This window comes from Spermophilus citellus, assembly GCF_964194105.1.
Source record: "Spermophilus citellus genome assembly, chromosome: 5".
In the NCBI taxonomy this organism is placed as follows: Eukaryota; Metazoa; Chordata; class Mammalia; order Rodentia; family Sciuridae; genus Spermophilus; species Spermophilus citellus.
Window position 1 is genome coordinate 21,588,343 of NC_138186.1, and position 22,739 is coordinate 21,611,081.

A 22,739-nucleotide genomic window follows, 5' to 3' on the forward strand; every position below is an offset into this window, starting at 1 on the left:
TCAGGTATCAGCTGGACTATTAAAACTTGGCCTAGACCTTATTTGGGGGGTTTGTATACATGAAGATATATGTTTTGCTCTCCTTCTTTCCTTCTCCTTCTTTAAACTTGCCCACGTATTTATCATTGCTAGTGTTCTGCATTCTCTTGGGCAGATCTGAATTTCATTCTGGTTTAATTTTCTTTTAATCTGAAGAATTCCAACATTTCTGGCAGTGCAGGTCTACTGGTGATCCATTCAATTTTGCTGCCCTAGAAATGTTTTTATTTTTACCTTCAGTTTTGAAGACTATTTTGCCTAGATTTAGAAATCCCGGGTTGGCTTTATTTCGGCATTTCATTTTGAGATGTCTTTCCATTGCCTCTGGTTCATACCGTCTAGAGTAAGAAGTGAGCATGTGCCATAACTTTCCCCTGTATGCAAAATATCTTTTTCTCTGGCTTCTTTTATGACTGGAATTCATCAATATGATTATGTTGTGTCTCCCTGTAGCCTTCTTTCTGTTCATCCTGCTGGGTTGACTTTTGTTTTGTTTCTTGGGGAAGTATGAATTGGTATTCTTCATCAAACTGGAAAAAAATAGATTTATTGTTTTTGTAAAAATTTTCTGTTCTTCCTCTTCTTTCTTCTTGGGATTCTAATTATATGTTTGTTTATTGTCTCACAGGGTACTGAGGGTATATTAATTTACTGAAGCCTCTTCTTTTTTGTGCCTCAGTTTGATAGTTTTATTGGCACACTTTCAAATTCATTGGGTTTTTTCCCTCCAATGTGCAATCATTTGTTAATACTACTCAGTAAAATTTTAATTTCAAATATTGTTTACATTTCTATTTAACTTTTTTTTTTAAAGAGAGAGTGAGAGAGGGGAGAGAGAGAGAGAGAGAGAGAGAGAGAGAGAGAGAGAGAGAATTTTTAATATTTTTTTTTTTTTAGTTCTCGGTGGACACAACATCTTTGTTGGTATGTGGTGCTGAGGATCGAACCCGGGTGGCACGCATGCCAGGCGAGCGCGCTACCGCTTGAGCCACATCCCCAGCCCTCTATTTAACTTTTTTTTTTTCTTTTTTCGGTGGTGCTGGAGATTGAACTTAGGGCCTCACACATGTTAGGCAAGTGCTTTACCATTGAACTACTTCCCCAGCCCCTCTATTTAATTTTTAATTGAGGAAATAGTTCACATATCATGATATCCATTATTTCTGTATCTACAATTTATCTCCTCATTGTGTTCATGTTTCACTTCTAGTCCTTTAATATATTTACCTAAGCTCCTTTAAAATTCTTATCTCTTAGTAACATTTTTCCCTCTCTTATATCTGGGTGTCTTTTGATTGGCTTGATTGTTCTGATTATGGGCCATATTTTTCTGTTTCTTTGCATGTTAGTATCTTGGTTGTGTTCTGGACACTTTGTTACATTGTTGAATGTTGGGATTCTGATATCTTTAATGAGTACTGAGATCAGTACATTAATAATTTTTGTCTGGGGGGATACTGGGGATTGACTCAGGGGCACTCCACTACTGAGCCACATCTCCAGCCCTATTTTGTATTTTATTAGAGACAGGGTCTTGTTGAGTTCCTTAGCTCCTTGCTAAATTGCTGAGGCTGGCTTTGCACTCTCTGTCCTCCTGCTTCCACCTCCTGAGCTGCTAGGATTATAGGTGTGCACCACCGCGCCAGGCCTGGATTAATAATTTTTTTAATATTTTATTTTTTAGCTATGGTTGGACGCAATACCTTTATTTTATTTCTTTATTTTTATATAGTGCTGAGGATCAAACCCAGGGCCTCTCACGTGCTAGGTGAGCGCTCTACCGCTGAGCTACAACCCCAGCCCCCTGGATTGAATAATTTGATGGCATTATTGGGAGGTGGTAGAAACTGTAAGAGGTGGGACTAAATTGAAGAAGTGGGTGCTTGGGTGCCCTTGGGGACTATATATTGTCCTTGGCCCCCTCTCCCATCTCTATATCCTTCAACGTGCCCTCTCTCCATCCCAATGTTCTGCCTCACCGCAGGCTCATAACAATGCATCAAGTTGACCATGGATTGAAGTCTCTGAAATAAATAAATCTTGTCTTTTAGATTTATTTTCTCAGATATTTTGCCACAGGGATGCCACCAAGCTGATTAACACAACATCTTATTGTACCTAATTTACAAGCTAGTTTTAGGTATGTATGTATAGGAAAAACAGCATGCACAGAGTTTGGTACTCTCTTTATTCTCAATATTTCCTTTGTAGGTAAGGGAGAACTACTATATTCTTAAGATATGATTTTCCTGAGGTTTCTACTGAATGCTATCTTTGAGATAGCTCCACATCTGCTCAGAAATCAAGAGTCTCCAGGATTGTGCAAGCTTTATTTTTTTTTTTAAAGAGAGAGAGAGAGAGAGAGAGAGAGAGAATTTTTTTTTTAATATTTATTTTTTAGTTTTCGGCGGGCACAACATCTTTGTTTGTATGTGGTGCTGAGGATCGAACCTGGGCCGCACGCATGCCAGGCGAGCGCGCTACCGCTTGAGCCACATCCCCAGCCCCTGTGCAAGCTTTAATTACCTGAGAGTTAGTCGCTCTTTCCCCTGATACTTACTCTTTGCACAGCTTTATAGAATCTCATCTGCATAACACAGTCTAGCATTCAGCCCCAATCTTTGAGAGTATTATACATATTTATGAAGCTATTTATTTGCTCATTTTTGAAAATTCACCACCACCCAGCCTTCCAAACACCTTTCTGTCTTCTTGGCTTAGTCAGGCTGCTCTACTCTGCTTTGATTCTTGCTGCCTGCATCTTGGTGTAGAAAGGCCCCAGGCAGGAAATGGGATTGTTGGACTCTTCTTTTTATTTTCCTGCCTTCAGAGATTACAGTCCTTGGATATCCATTCTCTGCTGGGGTCCTGCCCAGGGAGTCCTGAAGGATGAGTGGCGTCGGCGAAAAGATGAGACAGGAGTCGTTCCGTTGGAGCAATCTCCAGAGAGAGAGCTAATGCAGCTTTCTCTGGGTCATCTTTTATTACAATTTTTCTCATCATTATAGATTCAGAATACGTCATTGATTATATAATTTAAAACTTTGCCAAGACATGACATTTCCTTAACCATGATTGGGGGTACAAAAAATGTCACATTAATTTACATTTTTCCAGGATATGACCTTCAGTTATGTAATTATTAAAAGTACAGAATAATTAATAAAATACGTCACTAATTTGCATTTTTCAGATTTTCCCAAGATTTACTATTTTTCCCAAGATATGTTATTTTCTTATTAACTAATGCCAAACTACGTAACCAGACTCTAAGTCTCCTAACCAATCATTAACCTAAAGTACACTTGTACTTTATTTCTAATTTAAAATTCCCATCTAAAAAAGTCCCTTTAAATCTTATATTTAAAATATCCTAAAGTTTATGAATCATTCTTAAAACATATCAGAAACCTATACAACTAAAAACTTAAGAATTTCTAAACTTAAGAATCTAAATAAAATAATATTTCTAACATTATTCTAAAACTGTGTCTTATGAAGCTATTTTAATTAATTCCTAAATTTATTCTCATAAAACTGGTTGAGCTGCTTTCTCAAGGTTTCTTGTTTCTTTGTTTCTCAGTCAAGGTGCACTAGTTCTCATATCTTTATAATCTTTCTCAATAGAAAGTAAGTTCTAAAAATCAATCCACTTTCCACCAATATTAACTATGCTCATCATATATCCCTATGTAAAGTAAGAAAGAGTTTATAAAAAGAGAACATATATGTCATGAGTTTTGAAATGTTTGAACAACCAATAAAAAAAACATGAAAAAAAGAATAATATATCTTTATATGTTTTAACTTTCCAAAATGTAAAAATGAGACTACATGTGATGAACTTTGTAAAATAAGCATAATGATTAGATTTTCTAAGAGGCCAGAAATATGGGCTTGGGTTCTAGTTGATATAATCAATGTGGTGCCTAAAATTCTCATGACCTTTCAAAGGATGATTGTTGTTCGTTATCAGGTTTGTCCACAATGTACTGAGATAGAAGAACAGCCTTCTACTTGGTCCTTGATATGCTGAGGGGTAGTAGAACAGCCTCCAAGGCATGAACTACCTGTTATGTTCTAGCCATCTGAAATTTAATTTGTTTGGCATTTAACATACTCATGCCTCCTGTCAGAAACATCAGCATGAAAATGCAAAGTCCCAATTACATAAAAAAGGGTCTCATGGTTTTGGTTTCCCACCAACCAGCGTGGCTTGGCGAGCATTCATCCTCACTGGGACCCTGTCAAGACAGTGGGAGAGTGGCTTTGCCAGCACTTTTTCTCACTGTGACCCTGTCAAGACAGTGAGTGGGGGATCGCCTTCACCAATTCTCCAAGGACTTGAAAAGGGTTGTTTCATATATTCTATCCAGCTCTCTATTTGTAGCAAAAGAGTTTTTCTGGTAACGATTACTTCTTATAGACTCTTCTTGTATGTTATTATGTTGTTATTATATGGTAAAAAATAAACAGCTCACTGGTTCTAGAAAAGAGTTGAAATTCTATCATTTGCAACAAACTGGACAAACCTGGAGGACATTGTGAGATGAGCCAGGCACGTAAAGACAAATATTGAATGATCTCACTCATGTGGAATCTAAGAAGAGTCAATTTCATATCAGTTGAGAGTAGAATGGTAGTTCCTAGAGGCTGGGGAGGGTAGGAGAAGGAGGGATGGGGAAAGATTGGCCAATCGTTATGGTTCCATCGGAAGTGTCTGTTGTACAGTAGAGTGATCACAGTGACCACATTTAACCATAATGTATCATGTACTTCAAAATATCTAAAAGAGAGGACTTTCAACATTCTTACCACAAAGAAATGATAGGTGATAGATAATCCATTGTCCCAATTTGATCATTACACGAACATGTATCAAAACATCACAGTGTACCCCATAAATCTGTATAATTATTATGCATGAACCCTAAATATTTTAAAACAGGCAAAAACAGATAGTGTCTGTTGTGTCTCTGAAGACATGTGATAACCAGGAACTAATGCAGCAGCAGTCACATGGTCCTGTGAGGGCAGCTCTCTAAGAGAGTGTGCCAATGTGTTGAGAAAGAGAGAGAGCTACAAAACGACTGGGTCATTTAGCACCAGTGAGATGATTCAGCAACCAACCCTGAAACTGCCCAGTTCTAGACTGATTGCCATGCTGGGTATTAAACCCAGGACCTTGTACACACCAGGCAAGCATTCAGCATCACCACCAGTTCCTGCTCAGCTCTAAATGTACAGTTCTTAAGCTGTTTGGTCTCAGGGTCCCTTTACATTTTAAAAATAATTGACAACCCCAACAAGTTTGGTTTATATCTATCAACATCTACCTTAATATTAGTTAAAATTCAGATAAACTAATATATATGTATATTTATATATTATATGTAATATATGTGTACATATATATTATATATATACATATAATATATAAATATACATATATATTAATCCACCAAAAAGAAATCCACCTCATTAACATGAATATGTTTTCATGAAAAAAAAATGTATTCATATCCTCTAGAACAAAAAATAGCCTGGTGATATGACTAACATTGTTTTCCAGTTTTGCAAATCTCCAGAATCTCTGGACTAGTATGACCCAGCTGGATTTTCAGATCTGCTCTAGCATTCAACCTGATGCAATACATTGTTTTCATTGAAGTATATGAAAGAAAAAATTCTGGCCTCACCAGATACATGGGATTACTTTTTAGATAATTGTAGATTATCTTCTTTGATACTCACTAAAAATGAAACAAGTGGTAGTTCCTTAAAGCTTCTTTGCAACAAGGAATTAAAAACTACCTCTAAAAATATTTTGTGCTCTTTAGCAGGAATCAGGATTTTTTTTTTTTCTGTGAAGAGACACTTTGTGGGCTCTACACTGTCTTACCACAAATGACCTCCCTTTGCTGGTATAACACAAAAGCAGTCTTAGACAATGTGTAAGCAAATAATGCTCTGGTTGGAGTGCCAATAAAACTGTATTTACATAACTTTTTTTGTAATTAACATTTTTGTAAATGAATGTTGATCTCTTCTCTATTACCTTAAAGTCTATTGGTCTATCTTGCACTTGGAATGGATGAATTTGACCAAGCAGATCTCTTGAAAGGGTTTGAAGTTTCCATTGGAGTTGCCATGTTCCACTTTGACAACTGTCACTCTCATGTTTTTTGTTATATGAGATAATAAGTCTCTTTATTATTAATGCCAGTTGGGTATTTTGCTATTTGAAGTCAAAAGCATCTTTGCTGATAAACTCCTGGGTAGTTTCATAAGTCAGAAATCTGCATACTGATCTCCATCTTGGATCCTGAGATGTGGCAATCCCAACCACATTTACCCCCAGCAGCTTGATGAGCCAGTAATAGAGTAGAAATAACCAGATGCACATCATGTTAGTCAGAGTTTGCCAGAGACACAGAGCCAACAGAGCTATTGTACTCGTAGTGTACGAATTTATTAGGAAATTGGCTCACACCATCCCGAAGGTCAAAAATTTCCACAACAGGCTGTGTCTAAACTGAAGAGCCAGTGGAGTGGAAGCAATGACTCAGTCTCAGCAGTCAGAAGCCTCTGAACCAGGAAGACCATCCGCACAGTCTCCAGGCCAAGAGCCTCAGAGGCTCCAAGGGCCTGAGAGGCTCCAGAGGTCTCTGGTGCAAATTCCTGCATTCAAAGGCCAAAGAACCTGGAATCTGATGTTCAAGGATAGCAGCAACAAGAGAAAATGCTCTCTGCTTAGGGAGGAAGAATCCCAGAGGGAGAGTTTCCCCCTTTGTCAGCTTTTGTGATCTAACTGGCCTCTTGCCACTATAGTGCCCACCCACATGCAGGGCGGCTCTTCCCCACTCAGTCCACCTCCCTGCATGCCAATCTTCTGGAGACAACCTCTGAGACACATTCAGAAGTAATCCCTTATCAGAACTCTAGGTTTCACTCCATCCAGTCCGGTTGATATCCCAAATTAACCATCACGTGTCCAGGCTGAGACGTCCTGACGCTTCATGGAGCCTCAGTGGGTCCCAGAACATTATGGGGAACATTGGAAAGACTTCCATGTTTTCTCTTGGAAGGGCCCGGAGGTACCTGAGAGACAGCCAGGAGAACCAAGGAAGCCCTACTCTTTAGACAACGGAACAAGGCAGGACATGTCAGCATGAACTTCACAACAGGAAATTCTAGGAGAATAATGGGCCTCTCATCAGGTGCCAGCATTGACCGAAGATGGAGAAGGGGGAATGCAAGCCACCCCTCTCTACAGCTGCCCTGGCGTCATGCACACCTCCTCTAACTTGGAGTCAACCTCAAGGAGAAGCTAACTGCGGGTCTCCTGAACTGACCAACATTAACTACATTGACTACATTGAAGTTGCTATTTTTACCAAAAAAAAAAAAAAAAAGGAACTTTTAAGACAGAAATTAAGGTCAATAGTAGGAAATTTTTAAAAAAACTTTACATATTTGTGTTTATGTACTGAAAATTCATATTCTCCAGCAATGGCCATCAACAAATTCATTTGTTCGTTCATTCATTCATTCCGGGGATAGATCTCCGGGACACTTAACCATTGAAATACATCACCAGTTCCTTTGTTTGTTTGTTTATTCCTTTTTATTTTTAATTTTGAGACAGAATCTCACTAAGTTGCCATGATCTTGCTAAATTGCTAAGGCTGGCCTTGAACTTGGGATCCTCCTGTCTCAGCCTCCTGAATCGCTGGGATTACAGGTGTGCATCACAGCACCTGGCTCAAATTTTAAAGCATTTTCAATCTGATGAAAAATATGCCTTATTTTATTTGTATCTCTTAATTATCAGTGAGGACAAGCATCATACATATGTCATTGAGAGGACTATTAATTTTAAATCCACCACGGTGCAATGAATGGAATTAAATCCATTGCAATTAATGTTTACAATTAAACACTCTCAAATCTGCAGATAACTCATGCACATAAATGGGTGCTGCTGTTTTTAGCTTTAAAGTGAGTAGATTTACATTTTGTCAAACCCAAACTAGACCGTTAAGAGATACACTCCTTTAGTTCATCTACTCTCCTTGTATTTGTATGCTGTTTATACTCTAACTTACACTCACAGTATTCCTGCTTGCGCAGCCTCTTGCCCATTCTCTTGACTGGTGGCTGGAAATAAGGCCCAAGCACCAGGCTCCGTGTTTCTGGATCTTGTTTCTATCAACATCTCTCTTCTCCCAACAATCCAATATAATCAACACATCCTTCTTTAATCTGGACTTCACATGAACAAAGGCAAGTAATTCTCCATATTCAGCTATTTTTTTTAAATATATAAAAACACCTCAGTCTTTTTGCCTGCAGAGGTAATACTCATTTTAAAAATTAATTTCACTAAAAAACAAAATGATAAATGGCATAAAGAATGCTACTCCAAATCCCTCTGCTCTAAAGCAACTGTTAATTTTTATGAATCTAATCCTTGCTGAACTACATAGATATTTTACATACTTACAATTCTGTGTATGTACTAAGCATTATCTCCAACATTGTACATTCATCTGCTGTGTTTAGTCTGCAAACATCATAAGTCATAAAAACAATGACTTGGCTACTGTAGAACTGAAATATCATCACATTCCTATGTTCTACTGTTATCATTTATTTATTTATTCACACATTTAACAAATATTTAAGGTGATAGATATTAAGAGCACAAATATAAATAAGAACACTTTCCTTGCCCTTAAGGATCTTACAATCTAGGAGCAGAGAGCAACATTATCACGTAATTTTCATGCACTTACACATTTGAGCTGGGTATTCATGTTGTAATTCCACTCGTGTTAAAATATAAAATACCTATTTTTTAATGTTGACTCTGCACAGGTGGCCAGATACCTGTGTTTCGGTTGACTGAGTTATGTCCTCAAGGCTTTAAAAGAAGAACCTTGTAAAGATCTAGAAGGCCCATGGTATAATCTGTAGGCAGCACATGCTTCCACTTTTGACCACAGGACAGGTCATCAGATAAAAACATTCCTTTAAATGAGAAAAACAATTAAGCCTGGAAAATGTGAGAACAAGGAAACACTGGATTAAAATAGAATTTACCAGCCTGCCTGCTTTATGAAATGTATTTTTATCTGGTAAATTTTTTTTTTTGGTTGTTGTTACTGGGGATTGAATCCAGGAATGCTTAATCACTGAGCCACATCCCCAGCCCTTTTTTGTATTTTATTTTGAGACAAGGTCTTGCCAAGTTGCTTAGGGTCTTGGTAAATTGCTGAGGCTGGCTTTGAACTTGTGATCCTCCTGCCTCAGTCTCCCGAGCCACTAGGATTACACACATGCACCACTGCTCCTGGCTTCACTGATAGATTTAAAGCTAACATTTTTACCATATTCCACTATTTCTGAACTACATGATATTAGATTGTAAGATCCTTAAGGGCAAGGAGAGTGTTCTTATTTATATTTGTGCTCTTAATATTTATCACCTTAAATATTGGTTAAATGAGTGTGTGAATAAATAAATAAATGATAAAAGTAGAACATAGGAATGTGATATTTCAATTCTACAGTAGCCAAGTCATTTATATGAGGAAGTCATCAGAATGGCAACTAAGTATGCTGCTTACTCTTGTTTTAAACTCTAGGCCAGTTATGAGGAAATCGGTTTTATGTTTCAGATCTAGAAACAACCATGGACCTTTTCTTGAAAAATTCTTTTAAAATTTTTAATTAAAAACTGCGAGTTGAGGGGCTGGGGATGTGGCTCAAGCGGTAGCGCGCTCGCCTGGCATGCGTGCGACCCGGGTTCGATCCTCAGCACCACATACCAACAAAGATGTTGTGTCTGCCGAGAACTAAAAAATAAATATTAAAAAAAAAAAACTGCGAGTTGAAAGAATAGTACAGTCAGCCCTTGCTGTCTTTCCTCTAATTTCAGCAGTTATTGACACTGTTAGTATTATGCCACATTTGAAAGTAGATGAGAGGGGCTGGAATTGTAGCTGAGTGGTAGAGCGCTTGACTCATAAGCATGAGGTACTGGGTTCAATCCTCAGCACCAAATAAATAAATAAATAAATAAAAATAAAGATGTTGTGTCCATCTACAACTAAAAAAAATTAAAAAGAAAAAGAAAGTATATGACAGACATTGCAGTGCACTTCATAAGGACAAAGACATTATCTTATATAACCACAATGTCATTACCACACCCAAGACATGTATCATGGGTATTCAATACCATTGCCTAATAGGCAGCTACCAGCTCTGGTGTCCTGGGACTATGTGTTGGCACCACCCTGCTGCCTGGGCGCTGAGCCCTGTCTCTACCCTGTCCCTGCCCTTTCCAAAAGGTAAAGCCTGACTCGGTGCACTGTCAAGTCTGGAGACTGTGCCAGGCACTTTCACCCATCATCTCCGTCTCCTGGCGGCTAATGCCTTCCCACGCCTCTATAATTGAATACACTGTTCCCTATCCCTGTGGGCCAGCACCAGAGTGAGGCTGATAATTCTTGACCATGACCCATGGCCATGCTGCAGCCGACCATTGGTACTTGAAATGGCAAGGGAAGATGTAATAGGGCGGGTCACATACATTTCCAACTTGTTCTTTGTATGTGATGTTTCCAAGAAAAACGGCTTTTAGCAACACCTATGTGCTGGAATTTCATTAATATTTATGTCAGAAGAGAGCTGCTCATAAAAGCAAATTGCATTTCAATTTCTTGGTAAAGAGTAAAGAAAATGCTCTGGATGGATGAAGATCAAATTGCCCAAGGCGGTGAGGGAGTGGACTGCGGCAACTCTTAATCCTCCCTTCCTTGCCTGGTCTCTCCACCGAAACCTGCTTCTTGCAGCAGAGCTCAAAGAACAAATTCTTTAAGTCCCCACAGCCATCTTCAGTGACCATCACAGGATGGAGCACAATAAGCAAAGATCCTATGCCAGGACGAACAGGTCCTAGGATATCGACATTGCAGCCCTGGTCCCCGTCTGCACATTCACAGATCCAAGGACTGTCAGGGGCTCTGCAGAGCCCTTTGCTCGTGAGCCAGGGGTGGGGATGAGAATTTGGCATTTCTCAAGGGGCCCAGCTCATGTGAATAAAGACTCACTCCATGCTGCAAGGATAAAAAGCCTGAGAGAAAAGGAAAAGGAAGGAGTAACTAAAAATAGAAACAGGCTCAAGGCTTTGATGAGCAAGATTCTCAATGAATCTGGTCCTTCAGTGAGTGGAAACATCTCATTTGAAACAGAATCCCACGGACAAGCTTTTGGGCTCTCTGTTTTCGCCACATTAACACCCTGACAAAGGGCCACAGCATTGTCAATGCAGGAAATGAGGGGGCGAATAGACATTGGCTGGATTCCTCCATCCTCTTGGTTTCTGCAGACAGTCCTGGAGGCTGGGAGCTGGTTGCCTAGGAAACAGCTTAGATGTGAAACTCCAGAAAATGTGCTGTCTCTGGCAGGAGATGCCATTGCTGGTATTGTGTGATGCTGGGGGCCATTTTCTTAACCCCTTTGAGCCGGTTTTCTCACATATGAGGAGGAAATAATTGTGTGAGTGTGTTAGAGAGAGACAGGGAGGGAGGGAGGGAGGGAGGGAGAGAGGCTGGTTTAAGAACCCAGGAGGCACTCAGTGTGGATTCCCTCCCTTCTCTCCTACCCACCTCACCAGCACACTGCCCTTAGTGAGTGTCATTGGATAAATAGGATATAGACATGATATAGAAACTATTTTCATAATGAATAAGAAATTAATTCAATTTTTTAACTGGAGTGAGGTTTAAAACTTAAGTTCACCATGGGGTAATAGATGATCAATCTTTTGTAAACTGAGAGATTATTGAAGATGCAAACACTTTGAATTCATCAGTTCAGTAAATTTTATATTTTACTGTTTGATTCTCTTTGAATAAGTACGGTTGCACAGTATGGGTTGAAGCTCCTTGTTAAGAGCTTGATCTTTCTCTGTTCAAGTTCAGACCCAAATGAGAGATGGATGTAGGAGTCACAGATAGCAAGAGCAATATGGCGGCATGATTACTGATAAAATCCATATTAATGGCCTGGGCAGAAATGATGGGTCTTTTAATGTCACTCTTCCAAATTGGAGAGACTCCACGCTCCAATCACAGGGAGTTCTAGGCTACTGTGGTCACTCCTGGCCCTGTCCCCCTAGTCAGGGCTGAGTCCTCCATATAACTTGTGGCATGTTGTGGATGGTTCAGAGCATACCCTTCCTACAAGCAGACTACCATTAAAGTCATGTAGTAGAAATTGTTAGCCAGATGTACAGAAAAAACTTCACAGACAGCAGCTTGGGAGGCTAAGACAGGAGGATTGTGAGTTCAAAGCCAGCCTCAGCAACGGCGAGGTGCTAAGCAATTCAATGAGACCCTGTCTCTAAATAAAATACAAAATAGGACTGGAAATGTGACTCAGTGGTTGAGTGCCCCTGAGTTCAATCCCCCAGTAGCCCACACCAAAAAAAAAAAAAAAAAGACTTCAGAGAGTTGAAACTAGAAGTTTCCAGTTTAATTAACAAAGTGGATGCTATGTGGACCATGAGACTCCCCCTTAGGGCTCTGAGGCTGTCATCTTCCTGCTGCCAGGAGTTAAAGATACTGACAGCTTTCAGGACAATCCTCTCCTGGAGTTGCCTTCAGCTAAAAAGAGCAGCCTCATCCAAAGTCACAGCCTTCTCCTCAGGGACAGCTTGCACATAGAGGCTGGTCATTGGTGGGGGGGAAGCACAAAGATGTATCCCTTGCCTCAATTTGTGACCTCTCTCTGAAGGCTTATCTGAGCGCCAGAGCATCCCTTTGGGATTGATCGAGACCATCATTGGGACTGTACAATTCAGCTCCTGGCTTCTGCAATTCTTCCTTCAACCTCTGACACGCTTCACGTGTAAATCTCTGACTCAGTCCCTGAGAAACTGAGCCAAGACAATTTCAAAGTAACTACAGCATGCATCCAGATTATAAGGTGATAGACTCCAACAATGAGAATTGCATCTGAAAACTGAAACTCTTCACTCATTTTTCTTGATCTACTTATAAGATCATATTCCTTCCCATGCCTTTCCCCCCCACCCCATTTCAGCTCTCTGAAGAGTTTCTGTCCATCTGATGTTGGACTTCTTAGGTTATTCTTACCAGTTCTCTCCTATTTCTCATTCCCTTCTTTTCTTACTCTTCTTTCTAGACAATTTGTTTGTTTTCCAGTATATGCATTAAGCTTTTATTTGTGCTCTTATATTCTGAAGTTCTTAGGAAATATTTTTATTCTCTAAATTTATTTTTATATTATTCTACTTTTATTTCATGGATTCACTTGTGAATCTGTCTTCTTTGAGGAGATCTGTGAAATGTTCAAAGACATTCCCTTCTCCCTACATAATATCCACCCTATTTCTTATCCTCTTTATTTGTTTGTTTGGATTTCTTTCATGATAGAAGTTTTCTTCAGGCATCTAATAATTTTTCGTTGCCTGCTTATTGCTAAGATATAGACACTAAGGAGCTAATTGAATTTCTGAGCCTATGGGTGGAGTTTTTTGACTTATAGGGGTCAATGGGTGAATTTTGGGTGTTCTATCTAATCATTCCCTTGGGAATGTTAGTGTATGAATTGAATCAGTTACTAAATCCTCCCATCCCTGAATATCCACTCTGTCACAGTTGAATTTTTTTGTGTTGTCTTCACTAGGCCATGGTGCCCAGTTTACATGTTCCTGTGAAGGTATTTTTATAGACCATTGGACATTTATATTGTTTGTGTTAAATAGAACAAATTACTCCCCATAATGTAGGTGAACCTCATCGAGTCAGACCTTATAAGTAAAATTAAAGGCTTTCTGAAAAAGAATTCCATCAAGATTGTAATATAGAAATATGGTCCGGGGCTGGGGATGTGGCTCAAGCGGTAGCGCGCTCGCCTGGCATGCGTGCAGCCTGGGTTCGATCCTCAGCACCACATACCAACAAAGATGTTGTGTCCGCCGATAACTAAAAAATAAATATTAAAAATTCTCTCTCTCTCTCTCTCTCTCTCTCTCTCTCTCTCTCTTTCTCTCTCCTCTCTCACTCTCTCTTTAAAAAAAAAAAAAAAAAAGAAGAAATATGGTCCAAGTTTCTAGCCTGCTGACCTGCCCTTCAGATTTCAGGCTTCACTGATTTTTTCTAGAAAAATCTGACTAATAGATACTTGTTTGCAATCTTTCTTTGATGATCTAACAATCAAGAATTGTGGTCTACTGCTCCATCTCTTGGATTCTGGGTTTGGCCACATGATTTACTTTAGCAGATGGGATGTTAGCAAATGGCCAAGAAAAGATAGGAGAAGAATTTGTGGATGGGGATTGCCTTCTCCTGTAGCAAGAGATCCACAAAAGCTCAGATTAACCTAGTGGATGATGAAGGACACGTGGCTGTTGTCCTAGCACATGTCATGCCAACTGCCAGCCCGACAGCGAGGTTATCCCAGAACATCAAGCCCCAAATTAACTGGCCCAGAACAGAACAGCCACTCAGCCAAACTGAAAAGCTGTGATCACTACATTTGGGGGTGTTTTTTTCACACAGCAAAAGCTAACTGATTTAGTCCCCATCATCAGATCTTACTACGCCAATGTCCTGCATCTTATGCCCACTGCTGGCATTCTGAGAGTGAATAGAAGGCTGCAAGTTTCAGCATTCAGTCTGTAAATATTTTCCTCTTCCCTTCTCTAAGTTAGGGCCAACTATAAAGTTTTAGACAGTATGCACCGTCCACAGAGAAGGCTGCCCTCACTTCTGACACCAAGTGCAAATTTGAGGGAATCCTCAAAGCCACACTCAGATTCAATAATTTGCTAGAAGGACACATTGGACTCACTAAAAATTGTACACACAGTTACAGCTTATGATAGGAAAAGTGCAGATAAAAAAAATCAGCCAAGGAGTAGCCATATGAGGTAGAGTAAAAGAGGGGTCCAAATGTAGAGGGTCTAGCTCTCTGTGTGGAGTCCTGGGCAATGTTAACTGCTCCTCCCCATCCACAGCATCCATATGCACAGAGTATTACCAACCAAAGATGCTCACCTGAGCCTTTGGTGTCCAGAGTTTTTACTGGGGCCTCACCAAGTCCTGTCTACATGTGTGACCCTCAGTGTCCAGCACTTTCTAGAGGTTGGGCTAGTACATTTAATCCCAGTTCCTGGGAGAGTAGAAATAAAACCAAGTGGCTCAAAGCCCCCATCATTAATCAAATTGTCCAATGGCCAAAGCCCTCAAGCAAAGAAAGATACTCCTACAAGTAAGGACATTCCAGGGGCTTAGAGATTACCTCCAAAGATCCAAGGGCAAAAGCCATATGTCTTTTGCAAATCTATTTACCTGTTGCTTTAGCATCTCTATTCTCTTTGGTAGCAGCACTGAGGTTAGTGATTCTAGTTTGGCCCAACCAGAATCCAAGCCTGGCTCAGTCTCAGGATCTATCCCAATACTCTCTTACTTTCACTTTAGTTATTACAAATAATAATAACCAAGCAATTGGTATTATCTTGTTTTTTGTTACTTTTCATTTCCTTCTGAATCCATTGAACCCACTGTTCAGGATTTATATCCGTCAATTCTAAATTCCTTTCTAAGTTCAGCCTCCAATTACTCATTACAGCACAGCTCCAATTCTATACCATCGGTGACTCTGTGGCCATTCAGGAACCAAAGATTCATCACCTCCACTCTTCCTTTTTACCTCTCCTCTGACCGCATGTTTCAGTGAGTTGTGGTGGGTCTGTTGAGTCCCATTTTGACACCAACTGTGAAACATTTCCACCAACTGTGAAGTTAGAGGGAAGAGTCCTCAAGAACATCCTTACTTCTAGCACAGATTGCAAATTCAAGGGTCCCCAAGACCACCCACGGGCTTGATAACTTGCTAGAAAGATTCACAGAACTTACTGGAAATGGTATGTTCATAGTTATGGTGTGTGTGTGTGTGTGTGTGTGTGTGTGTGTGTGTGTATGCATGTGTGTTTATTAGGTACATGCTAGGCAAGTACTCTGCCACTGAGCTATGTCCTCAGTCCACAGTTATAATTTTTTTTTTTTTTTTTACAGGAGAAAGATTCAAGTAAAAAGAGTGCCTTAGGCAGAGTCCAGAGGAATAACAAAGGTGGAGTTCATGGTATCTTGTGGAATCAAGGCATGTCAATGTGTGATGATATGCATAGAATATTACTAACCAGGGAAGCTCATCTGATCTTTGGTATTCAGAGTTTTTAGAGTGCCTTAGGTGCACATTTGTGGATATCCCAGTTTGTGCATCCAAATTCCATCATCAGGATACCCCTGAAGCACCTTGATCCTAGGGATGCATGCCGTAGGCATTGTTTATCCTCATAAGAACAGACCTGGGTGGGGGGAGGCTCATAGAAGTGAATTTAAGGAAGTTTAAATAAGGAAACTCTGATACACTGGATTTGGGACATTGTCCATAAGAGAGGGGAAAGATTTGGGTGGATATTATCTCTTGAATCTCATGGGGAAGGGACTAGAGAGAAAAGGTAGAAGCGTGCCTGATAGTTAGACGAGATATGAATAAAACTTAGTCTCACTAGCCCTTATCAAATCTTTAACCAGACAACCTTCTTTTCTCACCTTAGCTATACTGTTACCTCTGATTTAGGTTTGCCAGGCACTGGAAAATCCAAAAGGTCTACAAAAACATGTTATATCTACAAGCTGAAGCTCAGAATCTCAGCCCCAGAAAAGAGGTTGTGATCTTCCTTCTCCACCTGATTCTTAAGAAACCACAGAACAAGAAGGTAAGATTTGGGAGGAAATGGAGAAAACATGATGTCACTGGAGATCATGGATGGATATGCTTTGTCCCTGGAGCTGCTGACTGTAGACCACTTCTTAAGTTCACCAGGACTCCCATGTTGTCCATGATCTGCCAGAAGTATGGACAATCTTACCAAAGATACCAACGTCACTAGAGACCTGAGGAACTCCTGTGGTCAGTCCCCAGCAACTGACTGGCATTGGCCATGATCCTGGCTTCCCAAAGGATATTGTGACTGTGTAGTTAGAAGTAATGTTGTGCATGTGTCCCCATAGACCTCTATGATGTCTCCGCCATCACCCAAAATACTCAGATTGCAAATCAGGAAATTCATCAAATCGTCACTGTCACCCTCATTTGTATATTTAACGATGCTCCAGGCCCAACATTGTAGGATCTTCACACCTAGCTCCTTTTACACCTCAAATCTTTCTTTTATTCTTAATATAACTTTTAGTACTTATTTTATTATTATTATAATATTCTGTGTATACCTCTCTGTAAATGCCTGATCACTGAGACCCTCTAAAACCTGACAGTATAGCAACTTATGCAACAGATAGTAGCTGGCTCCGCAGGAACAGCAGGAACGTGGAGGTTGACCCACACAAGAGCCAACTGAACTAACCTCAGCTTTGCAATGAAGCCTATTCCACCCGTGACGGCATATGATGGTAGATTTTTGTGGGTCTGAAGCAATGGAAGAATGACTAAGTGCCCTCAATTGCCCATTTCTTACCCACTACTTTGGCTTCACCAAACCATAGTCAGAATTTATCCTTGCTTAAGGTCCCTAAAGTTTTACTTGCTCCTAAGCACTGTCCCTTTAACATCTTGGTCTCAGAATCGACTGACTATACAGAATAATATTTCCTGTGGAAGAGACTTGATCTTACCACCTTGCTTCTGCTCACTCATTTGGCTCCCCGAGTCTCCACAAAATTTGTGTGAGACCTGCTCATCAATCCTTATTAAAAAACACCTTTATCGGCTTTGAATACTTTCACATTACTGAGACCAGAGCATTTGGCCAATCAAAGTGGCCCTTTTAATCAGTTTCTTCTTATCTAAAACTGGATTTGTTTTTATTTGACCATAAATTCATATTGACAAGGGATTTAGATAGATTCTCTTAACATGGGCACAGTCTAGATGTGATGACATGTACACAATGATCTTCTTCAATCTGTGAGATGGAAACTGACAGCACTGTGCAGTGCTATAATTTCAGGCTGCAGTGGGGAGATAGCAGCAGGCATGGTGCATGGTTGTGGGTGGGCACCTGTACAAGGATGTCTCCTCCATCCTTTCCTGCTGCAAGTTCACAATGGGGTTTGCAGTCTTACTGGCAGCTCCTTCCACTGTTGCCCAGTTGTAATCTCAGATTCCTTTCTAACCTAACCCATTCATTTTTCTATGGTTAGTGCCCAGAGGCCAAAATATATGTCAGTGTTATAAAACTGTGCAGTTGAGAGCTATGCCAAGGCATCCATCCCTGGATGCAGAGACATTCAGCCCTGCCTGGAGTGACAGCTCCCCTGCATCCACTTCCACTCAGAAGGGGATCTGCTGTGCTCTCTCCTTCACTGCCTCTCCCAGCCTTTCAGTCTGTGGCCACAATATGGCTGATGCTCTGCAGATTTCTAAGCCCCTTTGCAGCAGCTGCTGCAGGAAATGGGGCCAGCAGCTCTCTGGTCACTGTCTAGGACTCAACTGACTATGGTAGCCCCTATTCCAAGGTCATCCTCAGTGACAGGATTCCAGGCTCTGATGCTGCGATTCCTTTTCATTTTAGTTTTGGGAGGTCATCAGCGATAAGAATAGCACTGGCATAACCATGGAGACAGTGACCTGCAGCTGGAGAGAATCAACGTGTACTACAATGAAGCTGCTGGTGAGTATTTGAACGTGAACCTTGCTTTCCACATGTGGGTAGAGGAAATGTCCTAGGAGCATATGAATGACAAATGCTTCTTGCATATTCATTGAAAATACACATTGCAAAAAAAGAAAAAAAAAAAAAGAACGAGCTTACTGGTTCCTTAAGACTCCTGCATGTTTGGCATGACTAAGCATGTTCAGCATCTTCTTTTTCTTTTTCCTCCCTTTGTGTCAAATGCTGGAATTTTCTGTAATGAATTGTGCTGTGAGAGCTGCATACAGCACAGTCTTGCCCACGACTTGGTTGTCAAGCCCAGATCTAAGCTCTTGTTCCCACAGGCAACAAGTATGTACCTCGGGCCATCCTGGTGGACCCGGAGCCTGGCACCATGGACTCAGTGAGGTCGGGACCATTCGGCCAGATCTTCAGGCCAGACAACTTCGTGTTCGGTATGTCCTCATGGTCCATGGGAGGTGGCCAAGTGACTCACCTTCTTCCTAATAGCCACACACTTTACTGTTCTCAGAGTTCAGTGCTGAGGGGAGACTGTGTCCACAGATAGCCCCACTCCTGGCCTAACCCGATTCAGTCTAGGGGAGGTGGTGTCTCTGGTCCCTCTGTGTGTGAATGTCAGCCTGCAGAGACTGCAGTGGCCTCCATTACAGAGCAGCCTCCAAAGGGAAAGAACAAAGAACAAGAAGAGCTTCAAACAGGGCTTATAGGCTACAGATAATTTCAAAGGTGACCACAAGTAACTATTTCAAGAAGCCAAAGGCCAGTAGCACAGCTATGACCAAGGTGTAGACAGATGCTTAGAGCCCCTCTTCTCTGATCCCGTTCTGCTTTCCCCTTGCCTGCTTAATTGCACCTAATTAGAGTGTTTACAGAAGGTTCTGTTCTTAGTATTACAAGCATTTGGGTTTTGTTAAAGGCACCCTATTTATTCCTCAATTTTTAAAAACTTTATCCCAGGTTTTTTTCCCCCTGAACCTTTAAAAACTTTAAAAAGTTATTTTAATTTTATTTTAAAAACTAATACATACAAATATAAAACTTGTACATATTAATGGATTACCATCTAATGTTTAATACATGTTAGATTGTGTAATGTTTAAAGAAGGTTAAACATCTTCATCTCCTCTATATTGTATCTTTTTTTTTATGGTGACAACTTTCAAAATTCTTTCTTGCAGCTGTTTGAAAAGTACCAAATATTATTATCTATACACACCCTATGATCAATGGCATACCAGAGACACCGGTTTTCATCTAACTGTAACTTAGTATCCATTGAACATAATTCCCCATCCCTCCCAACCCAGTGAGTTTGAAGGTCACTAGTACACTAAAATTTTTTCTTTAAGTAACAAAATCATATTTGAAGAAGAATCTGCCATCTGATACTAGACCTGTCTTTTCCACCACAATTCAAATGATAGGATCCAGAATTCCTTATGTGTCTGTGGCTAATATTTTCTTTTCCTCTGGCAGGCCAGAGCCGTGCAGGAAATAACTGGGCAAAGGGCCACTACACTGAGGGAGCTGAGCTGGTGGACTTGGTCCTGGTCAGGAAGGAGTCAGAGAGCTGTGACTGAAAAACCAGCCTCTACCTCAGAGCAAAGCCTGTCCAAGGAAGGGGGCGTGACCCTTGTCCTTGGAAAGACCCACAGAGCACTCCTAAGCACAGACCCACCCTGCTGAGTTGTTTATCTACAAACAGGAGAGATGATATCCCTGACTCAGGCTAGGTGAGGACCGATAGCAACCCCCTAGCAACCACCAATCAGCATGAGACAGGGAAAATACTTGGAATGCCAGATGACCCTCCCAGTAGTTTATGGTGGTTGATAACATGTTGGGAAACCATGTAGTTCAGCATGTATGCCCTTCGAACCAATAAGTTCAAATGAATCCCCTTCTTGTACTAGCCAATCACCCTTACCCAACTTGTTCCTGCCAGTGAATGTGCTAATCATGTTTTAGAGTTGTTTTATGATTTTCCCGTGGTGTGTGATGATTTGCTAAGAGATGCTATGATGTATGTGAAGTCCCTGCCTTCCCCAAAGAATGTATAAAACTGTTGCAAACCCTAGGCTTGGGGCCTCTCAGCGTCACCAGTTGCTGTGTGAGTGCAGAGGACGGAGCTAGCTCGCAATAAACACCTCTTTGCTGCTTACATCCATCTTGGTCTCTGGTGGTCTTTTGGGGGGGGTCCTGAATTTGAGCATAACATGACTGTCTCCAGGGCTTCCAGCTGACCCACTCTCTGGGGGGCTCAGGCATGGGCACCCTGCTCATCATCAAGATCCGCCAGGAGTACCCAGACGCATCATGAATACCTTCAGCGTCATGCCCTCGCCCAAAGTGTCAGACACAGTGGTGGAGCCCTACAACGCCACCCTCTCTGTCCACCAGCTGGTGGAGAACACAGATGAAACCTATTCCATCGACAACGAGGCCCTGTATGACATCTGCTTCCGCACCCTGAAGCTGACCACGCCCACATATGGAGACCTCAACCACCTGGTGTCAGCCACCATGAGCGGGGTCACCACGTGCCTGCGCTTCCCTGGCCAGCTGAATGCAGACCTGCGCAAGCTGGCAGTGAACATGGTGCCCTTCCCCCGCCTGCACTTCTTCATGCCGGGTTTCGCACCCCTGACCAGCAGGGGCAGCCAGCAGCACCTCAAGCTCACCCAGCAGAGGTCATGTCCTTCTCTAGCATCCCAAAGCTAACAGCAGAAGGGTGGGGAGGGTGAGATATTTCTTAGCAGCTCTTCAAAGAACTGGCAAGGCTTCCTCTGAGTCACCATTATGATGAGGCCTTGGTGGTCAGACCTGCATCTTTACAGGCTTCAAGCAAGGACAATGAAAACAATTGAGAACAGCCTGGGCCTTTTCCTTCAATTCTGAGTCCAGTGACTGCCTAGATTAGAAAGAGTCCCAAATCCTGTTTCATTAGGGGTCAGAGAGGAACTGGAAATGTTCAATGGGCCAGCATGGGAACAGCAGGTCCCTGAAAGATAACAAGACAGGTATGATATGTGGAGGGCCAGCACCAGGCACAGTGACTAAAAGCCACATCTTTGGAGCTGTAAAGAAACTTTCTAGCTAATGTCTTTGTAGCAGCCATTGTTGGACAACCCCACCCCCACCCCCATATGTCTTTGTTCCTCACTCTTCATGGACATGCTGATGACTTCCCACTGCAAACAATTGTAACTTGCCCCAGGACTCATTTGCCCAGCCTGGTCAGCTTCTTTGGAAGGAGGACTTGTTTAAGGACAGATTGGAGGCTAAGTAGCCTAGCATCCCTGCCTCTCTGGTAGGCCACCTCTGAATTGTTCTACCTTGTCTCTTACAGATCCCTTGGGTTGAGACCTTGCTGCCCACAGCAGTGACCTGCAGCAAACTCTTCATGGTATCACATTATTAGCAACAGAATTTGTGGCATCAAATATAGTCATCCCTTGGTATCCAAGGGGGAATGGTTCCTGAACCCTCCCAGTGGATACCAAAATCTGCAAATGCTCAAGTGCCTTATATAAAATGGTATAATATTTGCATATAACCGGCCACTTCTTGCTGTATAATGTAAATCTTCTCCAGATTACCTATAATACCTGATACAGTGCAAATACTGTGTAAATAGTGGTTATGCTATTGCTTAGGGGATAATGACAAGGAAATAGTCTGTACATATTCAGTACACAATTAAAAAAAATACATTTGATTTACAATTAGTTGAACCCACAGATGGGGAACCCACAAATATGAGGAACCAACTTTAAAAAAAAACAAATTTAATCTTAAAATGATGCCTATTATCATGCCTACATAACAATTAGGCATAAATAACTGAAGAAACATCATTTCTACACAGTCAAATCAAGTACTATGGGAAACAAAGGAAGGAACCACAGAACCAGGGACAATTTGGAGTTCCTTTGAAGGTCCCCAGCCACACAAGGGAGGC

The 22,739-nt window shown here is 41.1% G+C and overlaps 1 pseudogene across 1 annotated transcript; it reads left to right on the top strand.

The window, feature by feature from the left end:
• The first annotated feature begins 16,762 nt into the window (after positions 1-16,762).
• Positions 16,763-21,499, top strand: LOC308649278 (tubulin beta-2A chain-like; annotated as a pseudogene). The gene is made up of 5 exons (XR_014024417.1): positions 16,763-16,861; positions 18,677-18,775; positions 19,102-19,212; positions 20,255-20,350; positions 20,995-21,499. The product of XR_014024417.1 is annotated as a tubulin beta-2A chain-like (transcript).
• The last annotated feature ends 1,240 nt before the right edge of the window (positions 21,500-22,739 follow it).